The sequence below is a fragment of the Scylla paramamosain genome, unplaced genomic scaffold (assembly GCF_035594125.1).
Source record: "Scylla paramamosain isolate STU-SP2022 unplaced genomic scaffold, ASM3559412v1 Contig69, whole genome shotgun sequence".
NCBI classification, from domain to species: Eukaryota; Metazoa; Arthropoda; class Malacostraca; order Decapoda; family Portunidae; genus Scylla; species Scylla paramamosain.
The window spans coordinates 58,726-71,684 of NW_026973734.1; the positions used below are offsets into that span (position 1 = coordinate 58,726).

Sequence of the window (12,959 nt, forward strand, 5' to 3'; positions counted from 1 at the left end):
TATATATATAATGAATGAATAACAATAAATAAATGATAGATTAAAAAAATAATAATCAATATTTTAAAAAAGAATGAAAAGAAAGTGCGGAGTGACACGTGAGAACATGTTGCGCTGCACTGAGGAATTGCAGTGAACAATCTTCCAGACAACTATCCCCTCTTCTTCAATGACACTCAACTATCCCCCTCTTCTACACTGAACATCCTTGGTCTGTCCTTTACTTATAATCTGAACTGGAAACTTCACATCTCATCTCTAGCTAAAACAGCTTCTATGAAGTTAGGTGTTCTGAGACGTCTCCGCCAGTTTTTCTCACCCCCCCAGCTGCTAACTCTGTACAAGGGCCTTATCCGTCCATGTATGGAGTATGCTTCACATGTCTGGGGAGGTTCCACTCATACTGCTGTTCTAGACAGGGTGGAATCAAAAGCTTTTCGTCTCATCAACTCCTCTCCTCTAACTGACTGTCTTCAGCCTCTCTCTCACCGCCGCAATGTTGCATCTCTAGCTGTCTTCTACCGCTATTTTCATGCTAACTGCTCTTCTGATCTTGCTAACTGCATGCCTCCCCTCCTTCCGCGGCCTCGCTGCACAAGACTTTCATCTTTCTCTCACTCCTATTCTGTCCACCTCTCTAACGCAAGAGTTAACCAGTATTCTCAATCATTCATTCCTTTCTCTGGTAAACTCTGGAATTTCTTGCCTGCTTCTGTATTTCCACCTTCCTATGACTTGAATTCCTTCAAGAGGGAGGTTTCAAGACACTTATCCACCAATTTTTGACCACTGCTTTGACCCTTTTAGGGACTGGCATTTCAGTGGGCATTTTTTTTTTATTAGATTTTTGTTGCCCTTGGCCAGTATCCTTCCTACATAAAAAAAAAAAAAAAAAAAAAAAAAAAAGAACGGAAACTTCACATCTCATCTCTAGTTAAAACAGGTTCTATGAACTTAGGTGTTCTGCCAGTCTCTGCCAGTTTTTTCTCCCCACCCCCTTACCAGCAGCTCACTCTGTACAGGGGCCTTATCCGCCTATGTATAGAGTATGCTTCACATGTATAGGGGGTTACACATATACGATTCTTTTAGACAAAGTGGAATCAGATGTTTTTTGTCATAGCAACTGCTCTCTCTCTCTCTCTCTCTCTCTCTCTCTCTCTCTCTCTCTCTCTCTCTCTCTCGCAATGTTGTATCTCTTGCTATCTTCTACCGCTATTTTTATGCTAACTGCTCTTCTGATCGTGCTAACTGCATGCCTCCCCTCCTCCCACGGCTTCGCCGTCCACCTCTCTAATGCATGCAAGAGTTAACCAGTATTCTCTATCATTCATCCCTTTCTCCGGTAAACTCTGGAACTCCCTTTCTACTTCTGTATTTCCTCCTTCCTATTTTCAAGCGGGAGATTTTAAGACACTTATCCTTTAATTTTTGAAGACCACTTTTTGACTGCTCGGAGACCGGCACCTCAGTGGCGTTTTTTAATTATAATCTTGTTGTCCTTGGCTGGTGCCCCTCCTTCATAAAAAAAAAAAAAAGAAATATTGTAACGAAAAGGGAGGAAACGGACAGAAAGGTGCAGTAGGTGAGAGGGAAGGGAAGGAGAAAGGGAGGGAGGCACGCTGGGTCAACACCTCGCGGCTCTAGTTTCGGGAACGCGAATTTACTCAACCTTCACGAATACTGAGGTGTGTGTGTGTGTGTGTGTGTGTGTGTGTGTGTGTGTGTTTCTCTGCCACTTTTGCACTTCCAGTCTCAAGCATGTTTACAAGCAACTTTCCTTCAAATTGCTTTCTGTTTGATCAATTCATACGTTAAATATTACAGCGTCAATTCTAATTATCTCATGTCCACTCATCGACTTGCTTGCTTTTTATTCCGTGATTTCTGCTTCCATTTTCGCCTTTCTGAATAATTGTATCATTCCACTTATTTTTTTTATTTTTTTTCCTAAACTTATATTGTTCATTTGTCGCATTTTGTTTCCTTCTTCCGGGATGACGTGACTGACCTTTCCGGGATCATCTCAGGCCTGCAGGTCGTCATGGCAACGGACACTTACTGACCATCATGAACTCTGATAAATTTGTTATCCACGCAAAGAGAACGGAAAAAAAAAAAAAAAAATGAAAAGGGAAAATACTGATATTCCAGCTTACACTTGCAAATGTCCCTACGTGTTGAAAACAAGCAGATTATAGATTATACTACTATTTGTTTATGCATTTATTTTCTTAAAAAGAGAATTATATGAAAAACTGAATGCTTCACATTCCTTACGTAATTAACTAAACTAAATAAAAAAAAAACACTACATTTATGTTCACGACAATACTGTTGTTATTAGTTATGGAAATGAAAATATCACATCACGTCCAAGTGACTGAACAAACAGAGCCAAACAGGCGGTGATATAACATGGAGCTGAGAACACAACAACAATTAATGACCGTTCACTTGAGGAAGGCAGTATTAGGAGAGGATAACAGCGCTGAGTAAATTCTACCAGGATGGCTGAAGTCAGTAATTGTCTCAGTGCTATCACAACACATAATTTCACCATTATTCCAAACCTGGGTGATGATGGTGCTGCCTCCCACGCTGTTGGTCAAGGAAATCCTCTCCTTGAATAGTAAGAAAGCCGACAAAACAACAAGGAACACCAGACAAAAATAAAACAAGACTCATTTCACAGTGTCATTCTAATCCCTGTCAAAATGCAGTGCAGATAACGCCAGCGGAGGATACAGCCTCGCCCACACGTTCTCGTATATCCCTTGAAAGACGACCCATACCCTGACGACACGCCCGCACCACTGACGCCGCAGCCGCGCACCAAGTAAGGGAGGCCGGGGTAAGCTGGCAGCATGCAGCCACGTTAGAACTTAGAAGGTCGCATTATTTGATTGGAGTGAGAAAAGTTTAATTTTTGTGCTGGTGAGTAAATTTTCAGTGATATTGTTTGTTGTCACATGCATGTAGTTACAGATGACTGATATTTATTTTAGCCATGATCTGTCTCAGGGTTCAAGGACTGTTTACTCTTGAAACAGATCTTAACAGATTTCTTAAATCTGTACGAAAATCGTTTGTTTCAATTAGTGGTATGGATGGGGCAAGGTGGCACGAAGACAATGGGGCAAATTGCCACACTACCAACTATATATGATTAACATTTGTCTATTTATTACCTGTCCATTTTTATTTTATATTTGATTTATATTTTTGTGATACATGTATGTTGATACATGTATGAATTGGCTTACTGAACAAATTTTCATCTTGTATTTTTAGAGATGGTTCTAACATAGAAATGAACTTACTTTCCTCAGTAAGGGAAATATGTATTTTTTTCCGTTGATTGAACCTAATCTTCATGAAAATTAGCTTTACAGATATCATGCATCTAAACTTACAATTACCTACATTTGATTTGCTATTTACATGTAATGTGCCAATTTACCCCATAGTGTGTGTCAACTTACCTCTGATATGGGGCATGCTGGCGCACTTATTATTATTATTATTATTTTTTTTTTTTTCTAAGTGTGAGGAGTCAGGCGGAGCTAGACGCATCGTGATGTTCAGCTGCCTAGCGTGGGGTTTGATGGGAAGTGTTTGCTTTGGAACGAGAGAGTTTTTGGCGCGGAGCACGGACACTTGAGGTGTTGTTTTAGGTGTGGATTGTGTGGCTTTGTCAGCATAGCAGTATGTGATAGTGTATATCATTGTGAAGATATTGTTGGGCAAAGTATTGGATGTTAATGAAATGTAAGGAGCGGAAGAGAGGATGATGAGAGTGCACCATGGGTGTGTTGCAGGAGTTTCACGGTAATGCTTAAGGACGCAGTCGTCTTCACCAGTGTGTGCCTGTCTACTGGAGGAGTGGTGTAGTGTGTGGCCATCCTGAGCCCTATCAGTTTGTGGTGACAAGAGGGAGACACCTGTCATCACTCAGCAGGGGAAAAGAAGCGTTCGTGTGAACAAGGGTTACCGTGGTGTCTGTGAACTGCAAATTTTGAGGTGTATAAGTTTCATTTAGTTATTTCTTTCTTTTTTTTTTTTTTTTTTTGGTTGTGAGTTTACACGAGTTGTGTATTGATTTATTCTGATATCCATAAAAGTGTTATTTGTATGTTTTATGTTTGTTTACCCTGGCAGGAGATTTTTTTTTAGTTTTCACTCCAGTGGTGAAGTTAAGGTAAGCCCAGGCTGGCTGGTGGGCAGCTGGTACTTCATTACATAAGTAATGCAGAGCTTTGGTTTGTAATTTTTTTTTTAATTCATGGAAAGTAAGATGAATGTTTTTATCTTTCAATAAAAGCATAAATAAACAAATATTCTTTGTAGTTTTGTTCCATCACTGAGAATGTACAAAGTGTGCCAACTAGCCCTGGTCTGCCTTGCCGGATTGAAGGGGACGAGAATGAAGGGCTAGCTGAATGAAGCGACATTCTCCAGCCAGCATCACAGACTTGTAGCTTACACTCGCTAAAATTGTAAGGAGTTTTCACATAACTGAAAATTTACAAGTAAAATTCTTCCCCAACACGAGGCTATGTATTCGTCAAAAGGGAAATGTGGACAGGAATGACTTTACGACTGTGAGTGACAAAGTTGAAGACTGGTTTAAAGTTAAAATGTAAGTACAAATCTTCACCAGCACGAGGTGATGTGTTAGTCAAGAGGCGAATGTAGATAAGAATTGATGTAAAAGTGAGTGACAAGAAAGAAGATTGATTTAATGTTCGTAGCACAGACTTGCATCTCAGACTCGGTAAGAATGTAATGATTTCCAGCATGACTGCGAAAATATACAAGTAGAACTCTTCCCTAACACAAGGTCATGTATCGGCCAAGAAGCAAAGGCAGATAAGAATGCATTTGCAAGATATGAGACTGATTTAATGTCTGCAGCATAGACTTGCATCTCAGACCCGCTAAGAATGTAATAACTTCTAATATGACTACGAAAATATATAAGAAGAACTCTTCCCCAACCGGAGGTAACGTATTGGTTAAGTGAAACAAAAAAAAAAAAATATATAAATAAATAGTAATAATAATCTACAAGTGTGAGTGACAAAGAAGGAAATCGATTTATTACTAAAATATGTTTGCAATGTTCGAGTTCACTAATGTTTACTTGTTACTTGGTGCCTGAGAAATGCTTAAATTGGAGTATATTTCTAAACCTTTACATAATATAATTATACTTTATCTACTTTTTATGAATAAAAGTTGTAAGTGAATCGACAAAGAACAATTTGACAGCATATAGTATACGCATGACAGCCAACATGATCGTTAAGTATTCATTACTTAGTCAAGGAGCAAACTCGCTAATCTGCTGACTAACTGCTGACTGACTAAGAGGCTCACTAATTGGCTAAAAAGGTCCATTACGGCGAGAGCTTCAGCTTCGAAGACACGAGCGATTTAAGGTCGCGGGAGGAAATACATATGTAACAGAGACCACCACGAGGGCGGAGAGAGAAAACATGGAATGACAGGACTGGGAACACCTACAGCACGAGGACGAGGACGAGGAGGAGGAGGAGGAGGAGGAGGAGGAGGACAGAGAGAGAGAGAGAGAGAGAGAGAGAGAGAGAGAAGAGAGAGAGAGGAGAGAGAGAGAGAGAGAGAGAGAGAGAGGAGAGAGAGAGAGGAGAGAGAGAGAGAGAGAGAGAGAGAGAGAGAGAGAGGAGGGAAGAGAACACAATATCTGAAGGAAATAATTTGAAATAATATGACAAGAACAAGTGTATTTGTGGCCCATACATTGGTTCCAGACATTGTCACCTTTACTGCACAAAGATACGTAATACAGCTTCAGTTGTGCCTTAGTGTTATTATGAAGGGACACAAGATACAGCCACGTCTCCGCTTTCCTGACGAAGTATTGGTTTCTCGTCATTATTACAGTCCAAAGTTCAAAGACGTTGGAGTGATCGCCGCTTCGCCGAGCCCAGACTTGCCAAAAAGCGCGGCGTCACAAAACAGTCAGTCCTGCAGCCTCTCGGGAATACACGGCGAGCAGTCCTGGTTCTTTTAATGGAGTTTTGTTGTTGGGATTAGTTTTGTGGCACGGAACTGTGTTCTCTCCAGATATCACAAATCTTTTCCGTAGTATTGGACATCACAGGAAAACCGAGCATTGAGGGGAGTCTCTCTTGCAGGTTGTGTAGCGATAAAATGATTGGCCGTGTATTGGATTCACATTTCCTCCATGTGAACCCAAGCATCGCGTCACCTTTGTGGTTCCGAGATGCGCAATCAAGTGGCCATTTCGCGTCGCTGGTAACGACGAGGCCAGTCTCCTTTTCACTCTGCCCGCCATTGTCAGGGATCAGAGTGCATGCTGTTGTGTTGGATGGATGTTTTTTTTGTTGGATGGATGTTTTTTTTATCTTTTTTTTTTTTTTACCATTGGGCTTTTTTTTTCATTCTTTTGTTGGGGCTGGAAGGAAAAGATGGGGGGATGGGGTGGGATAGGGTTGCTCCAATTTAAATCTGAGTATGTTTGTACTCTCTCTCTCTCTCTCTCTCTCTCTCTCTCTCTCTCTCTCTCTCTCTCTCTCTCTCTCTCTCTCTCTCTCTCTCTCTCTCTCTCTCTCTCTGATGGATACGACGATAACAATAAAATAACTTATAATGATTATAATAACACTACTGAGCTAGAGATGAGATGTGAAGTTTCTAGTTCAGATTATAGTAGAGGGGGACAGTTGAGTGTCATTGAAGAGGCGATAGTTGTCTGGAAGGTTGTGTCGAGTTGATAGATGGAGAAATGAGTTTTTGAGGCATTGAACAATACCAAGTTTGCTCTGCCCCAATCAGAGATTTTAGAAAGATCAGAAGTCAAGCGTTCTGTGGCTTCCCTGCGTGAAATGTTTGCCTCCTGAAGGGTTGGACGTCTATGAAAAGACGTGGAAAAGAGCAGGGTGGTATCATCAGCGTAAGAGTGGATAGGACAAGAAGTTTAGTTTAGAAGATCATTAATGAATAATAAGAAGAGAGTGGTGACAGGACAGAACCCTGAGGAACACCACTGTTAATAGATTTAGGAGAAGAACAGTAACCGTTTACCACAGCAGCAATAGAACGGTCAGAAAGGAAACTTGAGATGAAGTTACAGACAGAAGGATAGAAGCCGTAGGAGGGTAGTTTGGAAATCAAAGCTTTGTGCCAGACTCTATCAAAAACTTTTGATATGTACAAGGCAACAGCAAAAGTTTCACCAAAATCTCTAAAAGAGGATGACCAAGACTCAGTAAGGAAAGCCAGAAGATCACCAGTAGAGCGGCCTTGACGGAACCCATACTGGCGATCAGAGAGAAGGATGTGAAGTGATAGATGTTTAAGAATCTTCCTGTTGAGGATAGATTCAAAAATTTTAGATAAGCAGGAAATTAAAGCAATAGGACGGTAGTTTGAGGGATTAGAACGGTCATCCTTTTTAGGAACAGGTTGAATGTAGGCAAACTTCCAGCAAGAAGGAAAGGTAGATGTTGACAGACAGAGCTGAAAGAGTTTGACTAGGCAAGGTGCAAGCACGGAGGCACAGTTTTGGAGAACAATAGGAGGGACTCCATCAGCTCCATAAGCCTTCAGAGGGTTTAGGCCAGCGAGGGCATGGAAAACATCATTGCAAAGAATTTTAATAGGTGGCATGAAATAGTCAGAGGGTGGAGGAGAGGGAGGAACAAGCCCAGAATCGTCCAAGGTAGAGTTTTTAGCAAAGGTTTGAGCAAAGAGTTCAGCTTTAGAAATAGATGTGATAGCAGTGGTGCCATCTGGTTGAAGTAGAGGAGGGAAAGAAGAAAAAGTAAAGTTATTGGAGATATTTTTGGCTAGATGCCAGAAGTCACGAGGGGAGTTAGATCTTGAAAGGTTTTGACACTTTCTGTTAATGAAGGAGTTTTTGGCTAGTTGGAGAACAGACTTGGCATGGTTCCGGGCAGAAATATAAAGTGCATGAGATTCTGGTGATGGAAGGATTCTGGTGATGGAGTATGTTTCACATGTCTGGTGATGGAGTATGCTTTACATGTCTGCTCTTCTAGACAGGGTGGAATCAAAAGCTTTTCGTCTCATCAATGTCTTCAGCCTCTCTCTCACCGCCGCAATGTTGCATCTCTAGCTGTGTTTTACCGCTATTTTCATGCTAACTGCTCTTCTGATCTTGCCAACTGCATGCCTCCCCTCCTCCCGGGGCCTCGCTACACAAGACTTTCTTCTTTCTCTCACCCCTATTCTGTCCACCTTTCTAACGCAAGAGTTAACCAGTATTCTCAGTCATTCATCCCTTTCTCTGGTAAACTCTGGAACTCCCTGCCTTCTTCTGTATTTCCACCTTTCTATGATTTGAATTCCTTAAAGAGGGAGGTTTCAATTTTTGACCACTGCTTTGACTTTTTTATGGGACTGGCATTTCAGTGGGCATTTTTTTTCATTGGATTTTTGTTGCCCTTGGCCAGTGTCCCTCCTACATAAAAAAAAAAAAAATAAATAAATAGATAAGTAAAAGAGGCCTGTATGAATAGAAGACTGAACCTTGTGGAAAAGACTAATGAAGTTCAGTGAACATATGAACATGAAAAAAAAGTTCGTCCGAGACAGTGACATTGAATACGTTCAGATTGTGTTGCATAATGTAAAGTAATGTGAAGTGGACACTGTGTGTGTCTCTACCATAGTTACCCAAAGTTGTATCTGTCGTCTGGCCAGACTTGAATTTCATATCACGGATAAACAACGCCTCAAAATGCATATGTGCATAGAAACATACAACATTTTCCACATAAAATAGCCTGCACCTTCACCTCTGACAATATCTGCACAAACTCGTGTTACACCATATATATGTATGTATATATATATATATATATATATATATATATATATATATATATATATATATATATATATATATATATATATATATATATATATATATATATATATATATATATATATATATATATATATATATGTGTGTGTGTGTGTGTGTGTGTGTGTGTGTGTGTGTAAGAGGTGGGGAGGGATACGTGTGGAGCTCTCACGATCACGTCACCGCACGTCACACAACATGGAACTTTCCTTGGTCCAAATATTCTCACCCTTCTCACTAGATGCCAGTTAGGCTATAAGCCTGTCAGCTCGATTACATCCGGACAATACTCCCCCATCCGTCTTGGTCTTCATATTCTCTGTCCTCCATCACCTCGACCATTGTCTTTCCTCTTCTATTAAGGCTCTCTTCAATACCTTCCTTCCATCTCTTCTTTGGTCTCCCTCGTGGTCACTTGCCTCTTGGTATCCACTCCATATATTTCTTAGCATGCCGATCTTCTTCCATTCTCTTAACATGTCCAGACCATCTCAGTCTTGCTCTATCAGCATCCTCCAGTAGCGGCGTCACTCCCAACTCTTCTCTATATTGAACATTTCTCATCTTGTCCCTTCTTGTAACACCCCTGATTATTGAGCACTCGCATTTCGGCTGCCTGAATCTTCGATTCTAGTTTTGTAGTTAAAGTCCACCACCATTCAGCACCATATAACAGGATTGGTATAACAAGTGTATTGTAAACTATTAATTTGCATTTTGTAGGCACATGTTTATCGTTTAGTATTGGATACATCTATTGCCATGGATAAATATAACCAGCATTGCCTACATCATACTATCTATTTATTTTTCATAGTTACTCTCTTTATCTCTCTAATGCATTTCAGCACACATTATTCTAAGCTATAAACAGAGTTTTTCTTGTCTTATTTATGTAATTAAAGAACTATAACCAAGAATATAATGAATTGCCCTACGCTGGAACAACGGTACCGGGGAGGAAGGTCGATTCACGCAGCGAGAGGAAAACCAGTACGAGAGGAATTCACAAACTCCTGGTAGAAAGTCAAGGGAACAACATGTGAGTGAAGGTTAATGGAAGGTCACTTGACTTTTGTGTGCTTAGTTTTCGATAAAAATACCCATTTCATCTCCGTGTAGGAAGTCAGACTGTGGGAGAGTGAAGGACCCAGAGAAGGAGGAGAGAGGGACAGGGTAGATTACTCGATTTTTACTCTCAGATTTTCACCAAATATACTTGCGTCAAGCTAGGGATGTCCTCCTGTTTGTCAACCGTAATCTCAATACGAGCGCCCGACAACTGAGTGAGCTGTGTTGCCTAAGCACGTCTAGTGCCTGTCAGGAATACTAACTAAGGCAGGATAGGAACCATGCAGTGGTGAGGCTCAGATGTGCTGATGCATTAAACCATCTCACACCAAAGTAAGAGCAAGAATGGAAGTAATTGGGTTATATATTATCATTATTATTATTATTATTATTATTATCATTATTATTATTATTATTATCACCATTATTATCATCATCACCAATATTATTTGTTATAGCAATATTGTCATCAAGAAACACACACACACACACACACACACACACACACATATACACACATAATATATGATCATCATCAGTATCACCACTCGTCATTAAATATTAAATATTTCCTTGAAGTTCATACGGCTTCCGTGTCAGCACACTGTCTCTTTGTGCAGGACGCCTTGCTGAGGTGATTACCTGACACGAAAGGACTGAGTCCCACAAACTTTCTCCAATCGTTAAGTTTGTAAGCCTTGATTCAACTCAGGTTAACCGTAGTACACAATTTCACGGGCCCTGTGGGAACTGACCAACTCTCGTTCATCATGTTCCTTTAAATCTACTCGAGTGATCAAGCTCTCATATAAAAGGAGCGTCACGGAGCATGTGCGTCAGTCTGTCACCCGTCCCGCGCACTAAACAACCCGACTTTCAGCACTGAGGGAGCATTGTAAGTTCTGCAACGCAGTGCAGATAATCTTATATTTCTTTTGTTAAGGAACGAAGCATTTGTGCGCGCTTGTGTGTGTGTGTGTGTGTGTGTGTGTGTGTGTGTGTGTGTGTGTGTGTGTGTGAGTGGACTGATGTAGAAATATGAGTTTACTTTTGTGGCTGGTATGAAATTATCATGTGTGTTTTGTCAAAAAAACGCGTTAGTGAGACAATGCAGCTCCTACAGTTATCTGTATGAAGACTAAGACATGGCACGTGACATTCCTGGTGAACCCCTGTGTTGATGAGAATCACGCTGGACTTAACAAGACCTGACTTAGTGTTCTGTGGTCTCGGAGTTAAGAAGCTGAACATCCCCCTATGGACGGGAAACTTAGCGTAGTATCGTGTGGCTTCACTTCTATTTTACTTGTTGAAAAGAATGCTTTGTGTATTTCCTATGATGTTCAGTTGCCGCTTCACTTCCTTTATGCACCCATCTTTGGCGTCACAGTGCCGCCCAGTGTGAGGAAACATTTTGTTTTGAAAAAAAATCACAACAGAAAATATACAGACAAAACAGAAAGCCACTCATACAGATTTTAGTTGTTCCTATACTCTTCCTCTCGCTTGTATCTCACAGCAGCAGAATAGAGAGGGATGGCGCGTGGTGCAGCTCTGTTGGCGACGCTGATGGTGGTGGTGATGGTGGTGGCGGTGGTGGTGGTGGTGGTGGTGGTGGCGACTGCTGCTGATGTGCCATTCGTTGATACCAGGGATGGCCGCGTCTCAGGCATTGTGGAGGAATCGGTGAAGGGCCGAGACTTTTCGTCATTCTACGGCATTCCCTACGCTCGGCCACCACTGGGGGAGGCTGCGATTCAAGGTAGGCCGGCAGATGGTGAAAATTTGCGGAGTAATGAAAGCACTTGACTTCATCAGAGTGAGACTGTAAAATGAGGGTGGGAAAATACTGGAAGATAGTGTGTCCTTTCTTCCAGGATCCCGAGCCCTTCCCAGACTGGGGGGCCATGGGGGAAGCCTCCATTCCCGCCCCGCCGTGCATCCAGTATTTCTCCGCAACAGAGAGAGTCGGAATAAAGGAAGTGCTGGGTGAGGAAGATTGCCTGTACCTCAACGTGTTTGTGCCCAAGGTGAGGCAGAGAACCACGGAGAGACTGCTTTAATCTGTGACATGTTAACCTAAGAGCATAAGGGAAGCTGGGAGAAGAAAATAGGCCTACACGTATTAGGTGACAGTCCTTGTCTAAAACCTGTGTCCACCTGCCTTCCCGATCAGTAAATTTAAACTAATCCTTTTTTAAAGCTCCCAGGTGACTCGGTACTAGTAGGCTGATTACTGCATATATTCCAGTCATCTACCACTCTATCTGAGAACCAATTTCTTCCCTTTTTTTTATTTATTAGTTTTAGTCCTATCCTGGTTACTAACACTAAGGATTTTGTTTAAATTGTCCTTGTTATACCTCTTAATCTAAGCTTTTCTAACGAATGTAGAATTTAAAACTTTAATCTTTCGTAAGGAATATTTTACATCTCCTTTTAGTCATCCATCTCTCCTCTCTCTCTCTCTCTCTCTCTCTCTCTCTCCTCTCTCTCTCTCTCTCTCTCTCTCTCTCTCTCTCCTCTCTCTCTCTCTCTCTCTCTCTCTCTTCTCTCTCATCTCTCTCTCTCTCTCTCTCTCTCTCCTCTCTCTCTCTCTCTCTCTCTCCTCTCTCTCTCCTCTCTCTCTCTCTCTCTCTCTCTCTTCTCTCTCTCTCTCTCGTCCTCCTCCTTCTCCTCTTCTCTCTCTCTCTCTCTCTCTCTCCTCTCTCTCTCTCTCTCTCTCTCTCTCTCTATCTCTCTCTCTCTCTCTCTCCTCTCTCTCTCTCTCCTCTCTCATCTCTTCTCTCTCTCTCTTCTCTCTCTCTCTCTGTGTGTGTGTGTGTGTGTGTGTGTTGTGTGTGTGTGTGTGTGTGTGTGTGTGTGTGTGTGTGTAATAGTACCAATCTTATCACAGATTAATGGAGACGCTAGCTTCCCGGTGATGGTTTGGCTTCACGGGGGAAGGTTCACCCATGGCAGTGCCCAGGAGTACCACTCCTCACGTCCTCCTGGA

General features: G+C 41.6%; 1 long non-coding RNA gene across 1 annotated transcript; it reads left to right on the forward strand.

Annotated features, from left to right (window-relative positions):
- The first annotated feature begins 10,811 nt into the window (after positions 1-10,811).
- Positions 10,812-12,932, forward strand: LOC135098595 (uncharacterized). Its single transcript, XR_010267159.1, has 4 exons — positions 10,812-10,859; positions 11,484-11,726; positions 11,842-11,994; positions 12,861-12,932. It is a non-coding gene; the product is annotated as an uncharacterized LOC135098595 (long non-coding RNA).
- The last annotated feature ends 27 nt before the right edge of the window (positions 12,933-12,959 follow it).